Source organism: Propithecus coquereli, unplaced genomic scaffold, assembly GCF_000956105.1.
Source record: "Propithecus coquereli isolate 6110/MARCELLA unplaced genomic scaffold, Pcoq_1.0 Scaffold35, whole genome shotgun sequence".
Lineage (NCBI taxonomy): Eukaryota > Metazoa > Chordata > Mammalia > Primates > Indriidae > Propithecus > Propithecus coquereli.
Genome location: NW_012149174.1, coordinates 3,213,131 through 3,218,862, shown reverse-complemented (window position 1 = coordinate 3,218,862; position 5,732 = coordinate 3,213,131). Strand labels below are relative to the sequence as shown.

At 44.2% G+C, this 5,732-nt stretch overlaps 1 pseudogene; it reads right to left on the bottom strand.

The window, feature by feature from the left end:
• Positions 1-3,752: 3,752 nt before the first annotated feature.
• LOC105815954 lies at positions 3,753-4,296 on the bottom strand (annotated as a pseudogene).
• Between the last annotated feature and the right edge of the window lie 1,436 nt (positions 4,297-5,732).

Genomic DNA, 5,732 nt, shown 5'->3' with positions numbered 1-5,732 from the left:
GTGGATATCAGAGTTAATACTGTGAGGAGACAAAATAATGAGAATAGTTTTACCAAAGATAATGAAGTATCACATGTCTGCATTTTACCATTGATTTGAGTGCATCCTTAGAAAACTGAATGTAACAAAAACCCAGGACATTTTTGGAAATTGTATGCTCTCTAGCAACTTTGTGTGAATTTTTATACAAGCACTGTTTTATGAGTTATATAAAATGTTATAAAAATAGAAAAAATGTGGTCTCGTAACATCTTATTTTCTTAGGGCATTGATCTCTCAGAAAAGAATGTGTCTTGGTCTATTTGTCTCTCTGTGCAGCCTCCTCATCCTGCTCCCAGGGGAGAGCATGATTGGTTTGAGGGGTTTCAGTCTCTCGGGCTTCCACGCTCCGAGTGTCAGGGGTACAGCTCACACACAGGCTTTCAGTTTGGCCACAGCTAAATGATGAGAAGTCACCAGATAAATAGTCTGCTTCTCCACAAACCACTTCCTGGCCATGCAGTGGGAGGCTCGTTTAACCTTTTTTTACCTTTCCTGGTCAGGTGCCAGGCCAGCCCTGCCCTGCAAAGCTAGCAGACCTTCATTTCACTCTAACTCCCCTCTCCTCCGCCCCCACTTTGGATCAAATGGGATTTAGTTCCTCAAAACTAATGTAGCATTAGCTGGTAATGAAAGGATGTGTGTTTTCCCTCACTTTCTCTTCTATCTAACTATAAATAAATAATATTTCATAGTAAAAATAATGTCTCAAACTGCCAGAGAAACTTTTTTTTTGGCCCAGGCAGCCACAAGATACAAAGTAAATTGTGGCTCATGACTGGAACACTTTACCTGGGGTAAGTGTTTGCATATTCCTGATTTGATAGCCCTGAAATCTGTGCGACTGACGTGTCTGTGCTATGAGCCTCATTGGCAAGTCAGCCCTGGTTAGGGGCTGGAGCCCCAAATACTAAATCCAGTTTCAGCAATAATTGAAGAAAGGCTAGATTCTTTAAGCCCCTTCTGACTGTAGGTATCTTTGTTTTCTACCAAAAAGAAAATTCACAGAGTATTTTGATACAAGGGAATGTACTTGCAGTATCTAGTTCTCAGACATAAGAACTGTATGCCAAATTAATCATGATCATTGGAATGGTGAGAGGCAATGGCTCTTTAAGGGAGCTTCCAGATAAATCCAAAATCCCTGACCAGTAGTAGGGAAAGGAAGGAATGTTCATTGGCTGAAATGGCACCTAACATTCATTAAGTGTAGACCATGTGCCAAGCGCTCTGCCAGAAACTGCTTCCAAGATGTCTTGTAATCCTTTCAAAGTCCTGCAATTTCCATAGTTATACCTTGTTAGCAGGCAAGAAAGCTAAAGCTTTGGATGGTATATATACTATCTCATTTTTTTTCTTTCTTTATTTTTTTCACCCCACCCCCTTATCCCATTTAATTCTCATAAAAACTCAGTGTCGTGATCATTGTTATCATCTCTGTTTTGTGGTAAGGATGCAGAGAGAAGTAGATTTCTTGTCCAGGTTCACACAACTGCAAAATGGCGGTGCCAGGGTGTGAACCCAGATGGTCTCTTTCCATCATTCTATACCGTATCAGGAGCTAAACACCCCCTGAAATTCAGATCCCAAAACAATTGCAAGTCAGTGGTGGCCTCTATCACTCACATCCTCTAATCCCCAGTTTGTATGAACTTAGATACAGGTGTGCTGGTTTTAGAATTAAACTAATTCTAAATAACCGTAGCAATAGTGGACAGACATGTTCTGGTGATTGTGAGTAAATTTAAAATTGTGATAGTAACTGCTGTAGATCGGGTTCCCTAGAAGCACAGTCTGAGACTGGGAGTCTTAGGCAGGCAATTAATTGAGGGCATGCCCTCAGAAGGCGCGGGGGACAAGAGGATGGGCCAGGGAAGGCGGCACTGACTGTGGTCTCCGCTGCAGTCTAGCTGCATTCTCAGCTATGAGGAAGCCCTGCAATATGAATCATGTGGCAGAATTAGTCCCAGCTGAGGCAAAGGGGCTGGTCGGTCATTGCTTAAGGTCTTCCCTGAGGAAGGGTGGCTTCCCTGGCAGGGTGGCTGCCTTTGGGAAAGGGCGATGCTCCAGCAGGGGCCGCTGTGACTGTTAGCAGCCGGCCCCCAGCAGCTGTGGGGCGCTGGAAAGAGGTCTGAGCAGGATTCCATCAGCGTCCCCCACTACAGCAGTAGGTCTCAAAGTTTATCTGCATCACAATCACCAGGGGGCGAGTTAAAACAGATTGCTGTTGCCCACCCCCAGAGGTCTAGGGTGTGGCCTAATAATTTGCATTTCTAACAAGTTCTCAGGTGATGCTGATGGTCCGGTCCGGGACTTTTTGTATTTCAAAATATTAATTAAGAGGGAACAAGTGTTTTTGTTACATGGATATCATGTATAATGCTTAAGTCCGGGCCTTTGGTGTGCCCATCACCAGACCGGTGTTCACTGTACCTAATGATTTTTATCCCACACCCACCCTTCCCGTTGGACCACACTTGAACCATTGCACTATAAGTAACTTCCCAAAACGTGCTGTGTGCATTATAGAAACTGAAGGGTTAGCATTCTCCTGGTTATTAGAAATACATCTGAACCGAAATAAGTGGTTTCCTGTTGTGTTCAACTAAAACTGCTTTTTAATTAAATCCTAGTTTAGGAAACTAAATCTTAGCTTTTAGGCCAGTGGGAAGAAGCAGGTTTACAAATGCTCCAGCATCAGGGATTTTGGGCAGTGGCCAAATATGATGGCATTTGACAGAACATTTCTGTAGGGGAGGGCTGTTGATTTTATTTGAGGAGTAAGAACTCATTCGTTCTTCTAAAGAGTCTTTGTATTCCTGATGGTGAGCTGTGTCCTAGACAGAGGTTGAGCTTTTAATGCCATAACTGCTGCTTCCAGGAGTCCGTGCAGTGCGACAGCTGTGGACTGAGAAGTGACTGTGGGTCCTTACATCACAGCGTTGTCTTATTAATAATGGCTCCCATCTTCAAGCACCTGTAATGGGTCAGGCATATACTAGGAACTTGGACATATATTATTTCATTTAATCCTCACAGAAACCCATTTTATAGATGGGGAAACCGATGCTGCCGGAGGTTAAGGTCATATAGGTGGCAGAGTTGGGGGGCTTTAACAATGGTTAGGCTGATTCCAAAGTTTGTGCTCTTGGTTTCTGCAATGCCACCTGGGTCACTGTGCACAGCAAATCAATTTCTTGCTCTGCCTACTGGTCCCTGTGACTTAACTTGGGGTTTTGAGGACTATCCACAGTATCTGGGCTTCTGGATCCACCCTAGTGAGAGCATTTGACTCAGGAAAGCTTTCAATGCCACAGAAAATAGAGAATGTAGTAGGTAAGAATCATCCGTCTCTAAAGGTGATTCATTCATTCCGCAAATACATTTGGAAGGCCAGCTATCTGCTGGGCACTGCTCCATAATTCTAACAAGTCCCAAACTTATGAGTTAGTAGTTAAGAAGCCCACTTGAACTTGGCGCAAAGGTTCTGGTAGCAAACAGCACAAAACCTGACGTCTCTTGCCTGAAGTGGATTTTTTTTTTTTAAACTTGCATAAGTTTAATGTTCGCATCGTATGTTTACATATTAATAGGTACAACTTACATCAAATTTTATAGTTACTCATTTTTGCAAAGACATCATTATTCAAAGGTACTTACTCAATAACTGGGAAATCATAAAACTTCTGATCTGTACTTTCGGGTTTGTTCGATCATGATACTTCTAATAAGGATCATCAACATACCAGTTTCACCTCTTCCAGAAAGACGTCGTCATTTTATCTAAGAGTTTACTCTGGGTTTTATTACAGAACACAAATTCCCTCAAGCGTTTTTTTCTTGCAGCTGTCTTCTTCCATAATTTTTTCTTATAACTGGCCTTTCTTCTTATCCAAAGGCCGGAGTGAAGTCGAAGAAACCTATAGATGACAGCTTTCACAGTCTTTCTCTTGCCGTTTAGTGTACTGACGTATGTTACAGTTCTGACTGGAGCTTCAGGACATTTGGAAACAAGGGGGCCACTCTATTAAAGATTGTTGCAGTATGCCCACACGTCACGTTTCTGGCAGATGTCATAAGTCTGGGAGCAGAGGAAACAACTGGTGTCTGAATATGACTAAAATGTCCAGTGGACAGTGCAGAAATAAAAGAGGCATTCTTGGTGCAGTTCCGATAGACTGCAGATGCCAAAATATTCAGGGGCTGTAAGATTCCTGAAGCTGCTTTCATGGCACCAGCAAAAGCAGAGGCAGCCATCTTCTGAAGTGGATTTTCAAGATGTCTGTGGGCATAACCAGACAGGGAACCTTGGCTCCTCCCCTCTGCAGACAGCTGGGGCCATTGCAGATAGAATCAGGCTGTGCTCCGGCCTGAGGCACACCTGCGGTGACTCTCCTGTTTCTCACAGACTGCAACATAGTTTCTAAGCAAGCTGTGAGGGCTGACTGCAGAATGCAACAGCCCTGGTCTTTCTGGTGTTCAGTTTGTGCTATTTGTGACAGGAGGTATTAGACATACGTCTCCTCCTTGGTTTGGACGAGCTGAGACCTTAGCACAGGCACAGCTCCGTGCATGAAGAGGCATAGACTTCTGCATATGCAGTGCTCCAACGTGCCTTCCTTCTCTTCAGGTAGTTAATACTGATTGCGATCCTCGAATCCAAAGAGTTGGCCACTATCATTTCAGCCTCCTCTTTGTCTGTGTTAGAATCAAGATGTTAAGGGATTTCCTGTGCAATCCTAAAGAAAATTCTCTACACATTCTGTGAAGAAGTGTCTCATAGACTCCTCTGAGTGAGGCTCCGGAAATGAGTATTACCTGTCCTGACCTCTGAAGAGGCTAGAGTGCCGTGGCATCAGCCTAGCTCACAGCAACCTCCAACTCCTGGGCTCAAGCAATCCTCCTGCCTCAGCCTCCCGAGTAGCTGGGACTACAGGCATGCGCCACCATGCCCAGCTAATTTTTTCTACATATTTTTAGTTGTCCAACTAATTTCTTTCTATTTTTAGTAGAGACAAGGTCTCGCTCTTGCTCAGGCTGGTCTCAAACTCCCGAGTTCGAACATTCCGCCCGCCTCGGCCTCCCAGAGCGCTAGGATTACAGGTGTGAGCCACAGCGCCCAGCCCAGAAATCGCCATTTTAAACACCCATTGTTCCACCCTGACTCCAGTCTTTAGGCCTTCACTTGTCTACTTTGGGGAAGGTCTCACCAACTTTAAGAATCTCAGAGAAGTTCCACTGAGTGCAGTTGGAATGTGCACTACAATGGAATCAGAAGTGTATTGGGATCCATGTCCTCAGGACCATCTGCTTTTGATATATATATACCAAATCTTTTAACTGATAATGACACACAAAAAACTTCAAAACAAAAAAGGGCCAGCAAGCATGTCTTTGAGAGGAACAGGCAGTCTCAGAAATCTGCCTCCAATTTCAGCACCCTTCAAGACATTCCAAGCAATAGGTTGGGTGGTAGCAGCTACCAAAAGGCAGAAGCAGTAGGTTGTGGGGACTTGTATGTTTAAGAAAGTAGTTATGAGGAGTGCATGTTAAAAATAATTTCTCTGGCTAGGTGCGGTGGCTTATGCCTATAATCCTAGCACTCTGGGAGGCCGAGGCAGGAGGACCTCTTGAGCTCAGGAGCTCGAGACCAGCCTGAGCCCTGAGCAAGAGCGAGACCCCGTCTCTACTAA